Raw genomic sequence first — 14555 nt, forward strand, 5'->3', positions numbered from 1 at the left:
GGCACCTCTCACAGGCCTGACACCACTTGGACACATCTGCAGACATACCCGGCCAATAACAGCGCTGGCGTAGGAGCTCCAACGTCCTTTCTATACCCTGATGGCCATGCTCTTGGTGGACCTTAGTAAGCACCTCTTCCTTAAGGGAAGCAGGCACAACCACCTGCAAGACTACTTCCGTGCCATCAGGGCGAAACACCTGGCGATGCAGGACACCACTCCTCTCAACCAGCCTGTCCCACTGTCGAAGTAATGCCAGAGCAGGCTGAGACGCCCTTTGGCGCTCTTCAGAGTTGGGACGCTGCTCACGCCTCCAAAAGACTAAGATCTCCTGAATAACCGGATCTGCCTGCTGGAGAGTACGGATATCAAAAGTTGTGAGATGAGGCAGGGCCATGACAGCAGATTGACTAGCTTCAGGCCCCCGAAGGACCTGCTGCAGAGGCTTGGGGAGTGATGTACAAGGAAGCATAGCTTCAATATCTGCTGGGGCAGGGGGATACTGGCGGGATAATGCATCCGCATTCGTGTTACTTCTGCCCGAGCGATACTTTACCTCAAAATCGAATGATGCAAGCTGGGCTGCCCAGCGTTGCTCAGTTGCACCGAGTTTAGCCGATGACAAATGGCTAAGAGGATTATTGTCAGTAAAGACCACACATTTATGCCCCAGCAGATACTCCCGAAATTTCTCTGTCATGGCCCACTTAAGTGCCACAAACTCTAATTTCATAGAGCTGTAGTTCTCCATGTTACGCTCTGTGGGCCTTAAACCCCGGCTAGCGTAGGCTATAGGCCTAACCTTACCATGTTGTTCTTGTGATAACACGGCCCCGAGGCCGCCATGACTGGCATCCACCTCCAAAATAAACGGAAGTGAGAAGTCGGCATACGCAAGCACCGGAGTACTGGTGAGCCTGGCTTTCAGTGCTTCAAAGCTCCTAGAGCACTCTTCTGTCCAGTTCTCAATGACAGCTCGTTCGGCCCTCCTCTTAGTCTTGGTGGTCCCCAAATGTGCCACAAGCTTGTGTAGAGGGGCCGCCAACTTCGCAAAACCTTCCACAAAGCGGCGGTAATAACTGGCGAACCCAAGAAATGACCGCAGCTCCGAAACCGTAGCAGGAGACTGCCAGTTGGCTACCACCTCTACCTTGCTTGGGTCTGTTGCCACACCCTTACTGGAAATCACATGCCCCAAATAACGCACCTCCTTCTGGAAAAAGGCACATTTGGTGAGCTTCGCCTTTAGATTTTCCCGTTGAAGACGGTCCAGCACCACTTCCAACCTCTCCAAGTGCTGCTGGATTGTGGAAGAGAAAACCACAATGTCATCAAGGTAAAGCAACAAGGACTGGTTTTGTTGGTCACCAAACAGCCGTTGCATCAATCTCTGAAAGGTGCCGGGGGCATTACAAAGCCCAAAGGGCATGCGATTCCATTCAAAAAGCCCAAAGGGCGTACAAAACGCAGTCTTGGGCCGATCTGCCTCGGTAACAGGGACCTGGTTATACCCACTGGCCAGGTCCAAAGTGGAAAACCAGCGAGCACCTGTGAGTGCATCCAAGGATTCCTCGATACGAGGAAGCGGGAAAGCGTCTTTCCGGGTTTTGCCGTTAAGCTGCCTATAGTCGACACACATTCTTAGGGTTCCATCCTTTTTCTTAACAAGGACAATCGGACTGGCATAAGGACTGCTACTCTCCCTGATTACCTGTGCCTCAAGAAGTTGGTGAATGTGCTCCTTAACCAGCTCATAGTCAGACGGAGGAATACGCCGGTAGCGTTGCCTGACAGGAACGTCGTCTACAAGAGGGATGTCATGGCTAATCAGGTTAGTACAACCAAGGTCTCCATCATAAGCAGAGAAGACAGAGTTGTATCTCCCAAGAAGGGACTTGACCGGACCCTGTTCTTCCACAGACAATGACGACAAGTCTATGACATTTATCTGATCTTGTACTGTGGGTGCAGCAATCTGAGATGTCACTGTGGCCACCCTTGAAGGCACTTCGGTGACTCCTGTAGGCAAACTAACAAAACAAACCTCGTCCAATGTACCTACAACCGTGCGTGGATAAAGCAGCACATCAATGGTACCCACATTCACCACTGGGATGTAGGCGGTACCCCTTACCACCCGAACCAAAGCAAGAGACGTGAGAAGTCCGGCTGGTAGGCCAGTGCTAAGGGGTTCAAACAACACAATATTGTTAGAGTATTGCGCTGAGCATGTGGTAGTGACTATTTTCATCACACCACCAGGAATCCGGCAAGTCTTCCTGCCTCGCACCCTTACATTACCTGTGGCATCAAAGGAACGAGTGCTAGCCTGCTGGCACCCTTGCAATGCCTTCACGACAGATTCTGGACTGTTGGCAACCACAGGTAAGTCAAACATGGCCAAGCCATGCCGACTAAAAAGCTCTCTATAGCATCTACGAATCACATTCATCCCCAAAATACCAGGAACCTGAGAAGACACACCACCAGGGGGATCCTTAACTACCAGCAACCCACACCGCTGCAATAATTTACCACAAAGCTCAATATCAAGCTCCAAGTAGCCAAGATACGGGATGGCCAACCCATTGGCTGCCCTGAGCTGGAGCCAGTGACACGACTGAAGCCTCTCTTGACCCCATGGCTCGAATTGCTGGAGAAAGAAACTCTCTGTAATTGTAGAAACCATTGAACCGGTATCTACCAGGCAAGGAACCTCAACCCCCCCCATACACACATCTAAATGTGGGCAAGATGACATAAGCTTTGAAGTTTCCGCTAGGTAATTAATGGCAAATGAACCAGTATCTGCCCCCCCCGAACTGTGGCTCTGCAATTCGGCGGGTGCTAGTTTTCCGACGCCGGAGCAGGACGAGACTGCCTGTTAAGAGGGACATGCGAAGGGAGGTGTACACGAGCAGGAACGCATTCTCCTTTGCATTCTCTGGCAAAATGGCCAGGCTGCTGGCACCGCCTACATATTATGGGGCCATTATAAGATGAACGACCATGCTGGTTAGAACTCTGCAAGCGGACAATGCTTTGAGTGAGCTGGTTGAGCTGCCCTTGCTGGAGCTTTAGCATCTCTCGCAGTTCACTCAGCTCAGACACCTGGTGTGAGCTAACACCAGACTGAGGATTACTCTGAACGCCAAACTGAAAACCAATGGCCGAAGGAACAGAGTGACTCCGGCCCCTAGCACCCCCTGGCAAACCCTCTCGCTCCCACCGTATCGCCTCCGCCCTGACCTCTAGCAAAGTAGCGACTGGCTGTCTACGCACACACTGTTTCAACTCGCGACGGAGGGCGCCATCAAGTACATGCTCAACAAATTGATCGCGTAGCAAAATTTCAGCATTTGGTATATCACTAGGAGCACGCTGCCTTACCGATGCCATAAGGCTCATCAGCGCTAGGGAGAACTCTTGCAAGGTCTCCCCCTCCTGCTGCCGGCGGGAGAAAAACGCTTCTTGCAGTGCTACATAGGACTCACAACACCCGTAAAGCTCCTGTAACACATCAATTATCTTAGCTGGGTCCATACGTTCGGCACTAGGGCGAAACTTTACTTCATCGCGAGCTTCCCCTTCCAGGTGATCAAACAAAAAAAATGCCTGATCGGACGTTGACAAATGGCGTGCTCTCATGCAGGCTTGCACCTCTTCAATCCATTCTGTTAGCCCTATACCTGATCTTCCCCTAAACATTGGACATTTTCGGTCACGGGGCACAAACACAAGTCTCTCAGTAGTAAGGGCTCTAGCCGCAGGTAATGCAGTAGGTAACACATTAGGCGGTGCAGAACTAGGTCCAGGAACAGCCCCGGCCTGTTCCAGGCGCAGACGCTCATTATCTGCCCTCAACTGCTCAATTACGTCCCTTAACTCCTGTAACTCTTCCCCCATACTTATCCTGCCCAATAAAGGGAAACTCTACCGTTAGGAGATAGGAAGATGGAGAAAGAACACCAGCTGCTGTTTTGCCTATAACACAGAACAAAGAAAATGTTAACACTCAAGCACCAAATCAAAATACACCCAGGGCCATAACAAAAAAATAAAGAAAAATAAGAGACAAAATTGAACACGTCTTGGCTTTAAATTGTATCCTGCCGACTACGCCAGATTGTGGCATGAGCAGTGTAGAAACAGACAAAAACTGAGGAGGTGATGGTCTAATATCAAACCTGCCCAATACACCGACTACGCCACCCTGGGAGTTTCGCCCAGAGAATAATTTTGGTTAATTTCCTAATACGGATTCACTTAAAGACACACAGGTACGCATACAATTCAGCCAAAGACGAAATTCAATGTTTAAAAAGAGCAACAAGCTTTATTCCAATCATTTAAAAAGATAATTTAGAAAACATTAATACTTGAGGGTGGACCACAAGACATTACACTCGCTACTGAGGCCTTCCAGTGGAGGAAACAGGAGTCACGAAGGCAAGGAGGAGTCCCAGGAAGAGTCACCCACGTGAACACACACTAGAAAACACACTGTAAATACAGCAAGAAAACGGGATCGACAGCACAGCACACAGAAAGGGAACACCACCACCCGGACTCCAACACCACCACTTTCGGCTGTCAGCGACTGAAACAGACAAACTTTCAAAAAGGAGTCACTCAAAAAAGAAATAAATCTAATTTTTAAATAAATAAACTGAAATAATCTTAATCATCACCAAAACTGCCAGCCCAACAATACTTCAAAGCGGGCAGTAAGAGGAAAAATATATATGAATTCCAAAACAAAGAAACTAAATAAATAGGGTGGAGGTAAATAAGACCTTGGCTAAAGAAAACAAAACAAAATACCACTTAAACAAAATGTATATAATAAAAAGTAAACTAAAGTCACTAATAAAGAAACAAACAAAACATAATCCAAATTAACCAAGCTGGAAACAAAATAAAGAAACAAAGAACCAATTTAACCAAATTATAAAGAAAGAGCCAACCCCTTCAGCGAGATTCCACAAAGTTAATAGGCCATCGTAAAAACTGAAGCTCGCATTCGACCAAATGGCCGTGATGGCAAAACGGGCGGACAGCAGACAGTAGCGCTTGAGTAAATGTTCAAAACCTGCACGTCAAGAAACAGGCGTTTCCACGATAAAGTGGAGGAGTGAAGTTGCGAATACAATCCGCGTTAGACAAGCAGCTGTGCGACAGACGTGCCGCGATCGAGCGGAGTTGCTAATACAATCTTCAATTCACATTAAGTCAAACAGCAATCCAGGCAAAACAGCAGCTAGTGAGAAATTACTCTGCGGCTGATGTCACTCTCCCGTTGAACCAGCCCGATTCCTATTATTTATAAAAGAAATAAATCAACCCCAACTCAAACAATTAAATCCCCAAACGTGTATCCTACATACCAATGACAGCGTTTTGAATCACCCAGAAGGAGGCAGCTCGGAAGGTACAAACAGTACCGTACGCTTTTCGTAGCCTCCGCTTTTTAATGCGTTGAACGAGACTGGATGCCAACAGGAGATCTACGAGCGGTCAATGCATAAAATAACGGCAGTTGATAACAGCGAAATGAGCGCAGACAGCAGAGCCGCTACCCTACCTGTAGAAGAGCCGCAGCCAAACACGGAGCGAGTAACCCGGAAGTATGACACCCTCCGTCACCAGCGAGCAAGAGGACAGCCAAAAGGACAACTTCCTGTATTTATAGGAGTGGCCTATGGCCGCAATTGGCCAAAAGAATGCCAATTAGTTCCGAGTTAATCATACTGCTACAATCAGGACAAAACAAAAAGCATAAGTGCTGTCAAACTGGTCTCATATAGCCTACCTACCACAGTATACAAAGCTAAGGTTTTTTATGTGTGTGTTTTAATAGAAAGAGTAGAAAACTTATCAACTCAGGTGTTCATGGAAGAGATGTGTTTTCAGATGATTCTAAAAGAGCAGATTATTCCGCAAATGTGGAACAGATCCAGAAAAAGAACGTGAGAGTGATTCTTCCCTTTTTTGGGATGGCACAACAAGACGTTGTTCGTGTGTAGATCTAGCGGGTACATACGTCTGTATTAGCGAGTGAAGCTATGGGGGTGCCGAACCAGTGGTGGTTTTGTATCTGTAGGCCAAGAGCAGACTTTATAGGGAGCCAATGTAAATTTATGTAGAGAGGAGTGATCATAAAAAGCTACCAATAAAAAAAGATTTCTCGGAATCATCTTGCGACCCCTACTTTGGGAACCTGAACTATACCATGTGTACCAATACACAATGCCATCCTGCCAAACAACAACAAAGAAATGTGGATACGTGAAGTCTGTGCTTTCTATGTGATTATTATTATGAATGGATGAACATTAGAGCCAAATGATGGCCTGTGAAAGCTTAATATTTATTAATTTCATGAGGATAGCCAGCGCACATGGAAATCAACATGCATGAGTTGTAACTATGAATAGATAGACTAAACCACTCATCTGTGTACTGCAGATGGTTTTCAATTTGATTCGCTCCAGTCATTTAAATTCTGAACCGAATTGGTTTTGTTCTGCTTGTTATTTTAATATATTTTCATATCAATCCCATAAGTCAAAGTTTTACTAATGAGGAGAAGCAAACGCTACAGAATACATAGATGCAGAATTTGCATCTATTTTGTTTTATGTTTCACAACTTTTAGTTTGTAACAGGGGCGGAGCCTAGGCCCACCCAGATCAAAATACAGTGAGTCGAAAACTAAACTCAGCATTTGTGCTTCGGCCTTCACTGATATTCTCACTCAGCAGGCTTCCGAATTTCTAAATCAAAATTGTCCACCTCCTATCATTTCATTTTACCAGTCAGATTGCCATAGCAGGGATACGTATTTCAATTTGACGTAATTTTTTTTAGGTGTAAAATCGTACTACCGGTTTATTTTATGCTGCTACGACAATTTGATGGGGTATTTTTTTCATTCTTAAATCCTTTTACGTGTTCATTTTATCCTGGCAGGACAGTATGATCGGGTCATTTGCGCTGTAAACTAATTCTAATCTGACAGGGTTTTCTGCATTGTAAAATCATCCCACTGTTTATATTGCAGATGTGGTTTAGATTATATTTATTTTAGTCAAATCTGACAGGTGCTGGGGAAATATCCGATTATTGAAAGCCACGCTCCTTCAGTTCTTAATATGAACTGTTTAAATGGATTCAAAATAGCAATACAATAGATACCCTATTTTTTGTAAAGCATGCAGAAATTTTCCTGAGGTAGCTTACACACCGACTTTACTTCAAGAGATGGTATAAAAAACGTGGGGGGTGATTCGAATTATTTCGGCCCACCCACAATTTTACAGGCCCACCTATCATCTGCCTTCTCTATCCACATCTGGTTTGGAATGTATGATTTATGATATACTGGTCCTGCATCTACAAAAATATGTGATTTTGTTTTCTCCAAATCATTCAAATCAAGTGATTTTTGGTTTTTCTTTATCTTTCTTTCTTTTATTATTAAAGGCTTTTGAACTGTACGTTCTCAAAGCAGGACCCAGGGCATATTCAATATTAATGAGGATTTTTAAATAGATTGTCAATCTCTCATTTTCGAAAGAGCAACACTTTCTCAATGTAATATTTCTGAATGTTTGATATTTGAGAAGGTATTATATATATATGCCTAAACAAACTCAGGTTACGTCTTCATTTTGCCAAAGTTTTTAAATCCTGATACTATACCCCACGAATAGTACCACTCACGGATTCTTTCTAAAGTAACTGTGCATCATAATTTGCGTGGTTATTTGGAACGACATGATAAATATGTAAAAACATATGCATATGAACAAACATGTTCACACAAATACAATATGCTTATCCATCGCGCTTCCAAATCCAGTCATGCTCCGTTTGAGTAGGGTCATGATACTCTCCTGTCTTTGTCAAAATAGTTTCTGCCAGCGGCTGTAAAATATCATCCAAGCTTTGATTACCCCGCCTAGGCATTAGGTCTGAAATCTGTCCTGTCCTATCTCTACACTACAGAAATAGAAAAAAGGCCCATGAACAATACCTAAACATGTATTGTTTCTTTCCTTTGTTAAAAGTGTGGGTGCCCAAATGGTCTGTGATGAGAGAGGCTTGCTTCCATATTGATAGTGTTTCTTTCAAAGTCCAGAACAGGCAGAACTAAAAAAACAGAAATATTTTTAAAGCTGTTCAAGTAATAGCAGTTACAAAACAAATGTAATTCTAAATTACGCCAGAATTAAACCCAGTACAAACTACTCTATGCAAATGAAGGAGTAGTCATTTTTGGGGAAGAGGTCAGTGTGTGACCTTATCTTAAGATCTACAGAACTTCAGAGCAGAGCACGAAGAGTGTAAATCTGTGCTTACGTTTCGGCTTCCATCACCATTAGAATGAATGTGGAGTCCGCCTGCAAAGACGACACAAAGCTCCAGTGCGTATCGATGTCTCACAGTTCTGAAGCATTTTAAACAGGCATGGTCGATGGGGGCTTTAACAGAAGCTATGACTGCATCTCTGGAGAGCCTATGCTTGATGTGACACTCCGCCTCATAAGTCCTCCTGTCTGTTTCTGCTCGGATCACGATGGCCAGAAGACGTTTGTCTTTTGAAGTGGCAGCATATGTTTCATCCTGACACTTGAGTTCGGATGCGATGCACTTAAAGTTCAGGACAGCAGAAGAATCAATATTCACTACCTGTCTAAGCGTAACGTTACATTCCTCAAATAGGCCTGCAGCCCATCCATGCATCTCCGGTCTTTCGGTGAAAGGTCGTGTAGCTGAACCAATTCATCTTTCAAATGTGTATGGAGGTGAAAAAGTTTGTTTGGTAAGAGAAACGATTTTTGCTTCATCTTCACTTTCTTGGACCCCCGTAGACATGCTCATCAACTTCTGAGTGTATCTCCGTGATTAATCACCGTTTGTTTACAGCCATTTGTTTGCCTTTCTTTCATTAAGAACGCAATAAATAATCAGGCTAATCTAGCTAACAGCTGCATGGCTATTTATTTCCTTTGACAACATGCTCAGTACAAAATGTTCCATAAAGCTTAGGAACCTGATATGACGGGTTAGATTGCAGGGAACACATGAGAAAATGTGTAATTCGATAATTTGCTCAACCCATATGAACAGTATAGCGCATGAACAGCATGCATTATTATGTGCCATGGATTATTTCATATGCGGGTTTAACAGTGAATGACAGGTTTTATCCAGAAAAGGGCTGCAATTTATCACATGGCTACATTTGAATGCATTTATGCTATAAAGGGACAAGGATGGGGACCTTTGTACACACTCTGTTTTTGTATATGTCAATATTAGAGTTATCAGTATTGTTTTTTGTTTCGTTTTTGTAAAAAAGGGAGAGGTTTGTTCCGGCTGAAGATCACAAGCAATCGTGTTCCTTGTAAAATACTGACACCCTGTGGTGTATTTAGGACGTGGCTTGTGTATAATTATGTTAAGTAAAGTGGAGTTTGTCGCCATCTTGTGGACATTTGAGGAAAGTCTGTTCTACAGATAATTTATAACGCTGTATTAAACAATAAACAGCACTTCCTAAATCTGTGAGATGTTATTAGTTTTTATCCTGGTACACCATAAAAATGACCATAAACATTTATTTCGTTATTATGCATTTTCTAACAAAATCCAATGGCAATGCAGTGATTGAAATGCAACATCATATTTATTTTTCTTAGAAAAAAAACAAAAAGGTAGATATGAAATGTATTTATTGTAGTGTTTATTATGCATGTTGACATAAAAAATCCATGCATTTGTGTGACAGGAGTTACATGATCTGTCATATAAATGTGCGGGTATGGATATGCTAGTCTGTTGCTAAGAGACACAGTTGCCATAAAGCATTTGAGTGTGTTTGACTTTTGCGGTGTCTCTTCTTCTCTTTTCTCTCATCTCCTTCTGGCTGAAGGCCCACAGTGTCAAAATGAAGAATGCTCATTAGCACCCGGCCAGAAAGATACCAACCTCCTTATCCGCACGATAAGTTCTTCTGCAATTCTTCTCATTACAGTCAAGTGAGACAGGATGACACATGGCCACCGTGGAGCCATGATGCAAATGAACATGGGTAATAATAATGGCAGCGCTGGCTAACAGAAATGGCTCAATAACTCTCAATGGAACTTCAGCCTTGCAAAGATTGGTTTGGTAGTATTGAGTGGGTGTCTTTTCTTTATTAAAAAGTTTTAGACAAAGAAACGAACACTTCTGACAAATGTCTTTATAATGACACGCATGCGACAAAGTCTCGAGAAACGCAAGTGCTCTAGTGCGACTTCATATTTTCCGTAAAGGGACAATAGCAGTACATTTACATTTGAGGATTGAGATACACACTCTAATGCCTCGAAGCTGCACAGAGATCAGCCTGACGCACGGGTTGGTTGGATGAACTGTGTTTGGGAGGGAGTAAGCTGATCTTTCTTCAGGCATGAAGATGCAGCTCTCTCAAGCAGTCATGAGGAGTGTATTGGATTGTGTCCTTTCACCCATTGCCATCTCCAACGGGTAGTGCTGTAGCCCAGAGATTCTCTCCACCGCATTTACTCTCAGTTATTTCCATACAGTTGATCTGCAGATAGCACCGAGCGGTACTGTTTTTAAATTGGTAGGAATTGTATAATTCCTTGTGGCAAGCAATATTTTAAAAAGTAAGAGGCCATTTTATGGTGGGTACATTAAGACTTCTGTCTGTGAGGCTTTTAAAACGTTTTAATACCTTTATAACAAGCTTTTATGTTAATTGCAATTGGTTTCCATTTTCTCTTTTTAGCTGTGGAAAGAAAATGTGCTTGGCTACAGCACCTCATGCGTTCTTAAAGGGATAGTTCACCCAAAAATGATCATTTGCTCATGTCATTCCAAACCTGTATGACTTTCTTTCATCTGCAGAACATAACATGCTATCGTTGAAGAATGTTGGTAACCAAACAACATTGGTCCCCTTTGACTTATAGTGTATGACCACAAACCACATTTCTCCAAATATCTTCCTTTGAGTTTCACAGATTAGAGTGAATTATGTAAAACAAAAGACTCCTTCTGATATTTCTTTAAAAGAAATGAGCCCCTTGAGATTCATTGTACATCTGCACACTGGAAACGAGTGACAGTGGTTTTGGTGTGCAGTGCCGCCGAATGCAGCGTGTCTCACCTGACTGAATATTATGTGCAGTCTTCATTGATACGTCTCCTCTTGTGACAGCCCGACAGGAGCCGCCAGACTCGTCCAATCTGCATAATCCTAATGAATATAAGTGAACCTCGGCTCAAATGCATTTTAAATAGTCTACTTTCGTCTTTTCTCATTGAACGATGACTCAAGTTTGTATGGACGTCTGTAGAGCGGCTCCAGTGGGAATTTCAATGACACAGGTCTAATTAAACTTCTGCAAGTCTTTTTGATCGCTCTGACAAAACTTTCTGAAAGAGCTTTACTGAAGAGATGAGATCTGGTCATAGATAAATGTCCCGTATCTCAGAACTGTCATTGCCACATGAAATCTTTATAAGATTACATGCCTTGCTGATGTTCAGAACGAGGTCAGATGACTGACGAATGAGAACATGCAGGTACTGACAGATGAAGTTTTACGATATTTATACACTTTAGACATCTTAGAATGAACCAAACTCACACGTCTTCAGTTAGAAGTAGGTGATGGCCTGCTATTGATGTTGTTCTTTTTTGTATTATATTACACATATTTAAATACAGTCTTATTAATAATAATAATATACACTAAAATACTATTTTAAAATTAATATGCAAAGTTTACAAGGCGCCTAATTCATCTGAATTTGTACATTGTGAATCATTACAAAAAATATTATAAGAAAAGCTCCTCCCTATCTCCCTCCCAAACCTACACTGTAAAAAATCTGTCATTTTACAGTTAATGTTTTTGCAGATTTTCACGTTAATTGTGTGTACAGGTTTTTTATTTGTTTTTGCAATACGGTGAAAAGTCCTTCAGTTGCAGAACGATTGCAAAAAGACAACCTCAGCTGCCAAAACAATTGTGCGATAGAAAATCATATTAAAACATACAAAAAAGATTGTGCGAATTCATTCAAATTAGCCACTTCGTAAAATAGTAAAGAATTCCCGTGAGTGTTGCAAAAACAGATAAAACGATATATCATACATTTCCAGAAAACTTGTGATTTTATCATTTTTTCATCGTCTTTGTTTTCTCAGTCTGTCGATCAATTGGATTGCAAGCGATAGGGGGCTCAGCCCTCTGAAAATATTTTTTAGCCCCCGACACATAAATGTATAACTCTACGTTTTAGCTCTTGCTTTACAAAAAAACATCACTTACACTGCTCCACTTTGAGCACAATTCTCTAAATCATTACATTACACAAAAAATAATCTCCAATTAAGATACCTAAAAAATACATTTTGAACTTTTCCAAATACAAGTAGAAATATGACATGAACTCGTCTTTTGCAGTATTTGAGGTCTGAAAAAAACAGAGCATCTTTTCTTTTGTGTTGACCGGTTTCTCCAGTTTTCACAGTCTTCAAATAAATGCAAGTAGAAACAATATTCTTGTTTGAAATTTGGGAGAAATTGTTAGTAGTTCACAGAATAAAACAAAGGTAATTACTTTACCTAAACACCTAACTAAAAGGTAAATTCATAAAACAGAAAGTGGTCTTTGAAATGGTCTCTTAAATATTTTTCACAGCTCAAAACAAGGGCGCTTCAAATATGTATTTTAAGGGAACGGTGGTTTCTTAAAATCTAAATGGTGTTATTTTTAACTCACCCATATGACGTTCAACATGTTTTAAGACCACTCTGCGTCTTCGGAACACAAATAAAGGTATTTTAGGTGACATCTGAGAGATTTCCAGGCCTCCTCGTAGACATCATGGTTACAGTTGTTGTCAAGGAGAACTTTTCGTTTAATTATATTACTTTGTAAAATTGCGATAATGTACCACGACCCGCGTCGCAAAAACATATTAAAACTCATGAGATTATACTCTTCTATTTTGTAAAATGAAACGTTTCAAATCTTCAAAAAGGTGAGGGGCTTTTGGCAAGACATGAGGGGCTAAAGCCCCTAAAGCCCCACCCTCGCAACTCCACTGCCTACAAGTAATATTTCCGATATGTAAGGTGACTAGTAAAGAACATAGTGCTGTGTTCTATTCAGAGGAGCGTGTGCGCTGTTCCTTATTGAAATCTTTGACCATAAAGCCATTTCATTCATCAGACTAAAACAAAGTAGCACAGGATGGCTTAACATGTGTTTTGCCAACAGTTTTGTCTGATACCAGGTAGGTCTACATTATTTGTGATAAACTACTTTACAATGCTTGCATTTGTTTTGCAGGTGCAAAGAATACACAAAAACAGAAAACAATAAACATTTTTATTCTATAAAATAGGTTGGGTTCACAAATATAAAAAAGTCTGATTCCTTTTCCTTGGAATATTAAACGTCAATAAAAATAGTGTTCTTGTGGATTTGGAAGTTAAGAGTTGGGGAAAATCTGACCTGACGATGGGAGGCTATTCCACACAAACGGCCCAACCACCGCAATCACATCTATCTTTGGGTCAAACATGCAACAGGTGATATTGAAATACAATAAATTGTAGCATTCCGGTTGAGATCATGTTTGTTGTTATATGCCTTAATAGTAGACCTTGTTGTTGTGAGAGAGACCTCAATACAGAACAGTATGTGAATGGGACAAAAATCCCTGAGATTCATTGTACCAATTTACAAGACTAAGTAACATGTTTGTTAACCTTAGTAAATGCATAACCTAACGTGAATGCACAATTTATTATACAATTAACAGTAATTTACAGGATTTATTCATATTTGTTTAATGTTAATACCGATATTGTTTTCTCGTGTTAATTCGCTGTGTAAACTAATGATGACGGATACAAATATTGAATATAAGAATATGAATATATCTTGAAATTAACATTTACATTAAAAAATATTAGTAAACTATTGTTTATTGTTAGTTCAGGTTAACCAGTGTAGTTAAATAATGTAACCCTATTGTAAATTGTTAAGAAATAATGTTGTCAAGAAAGTTCTCCAGTAGGCATAGCAGGGGTTGGTACTGATAAAGCAAACAGTCAATGAGTCATCGGCAATACTTGCTTCACCTCCCATTGTCATTCATTAGTGACCCTGAGGTCAGAGGTTAACTCAAAGCAACAGTAGCTCAGCATGACTTAGCAGATGTCTGGCATTGACTGAATGTAAGTTTGTGTGGGGATGACAGAACAGCTGGGAAGCCGTCTTATAGCACCTGCTGCTGTCGGAAATGCAACCGGTTTTATTTGAGCATCTTTATACACGTTTCAGATGATAGAGGTCTATAATGACAATAATGCAGAACCCAGGCGCAGACAGCAGATATATAACACAGGACTGAAATACAAGATACTGATAGATGGACTGATAGTCCAATAGAAGTCCAAACAGCAAGAAGTAAACGTCCACTTTACACGACAGGCAAGCCCGGGACATGGACACAA

Source organism: Barbatula barbatula (genome assembly GCF_947034865.1).
Source record: "Barbatula barbatula genome assembly, chromosome: 8".
Classification (NCBI taxonomy): domain Eukaryota; kingdom Metazoa; phylum Chordata; class Actinopteri; order Cypriniformes; family Nemacheilidae; genus Barbatula; species Barbatula barbatula.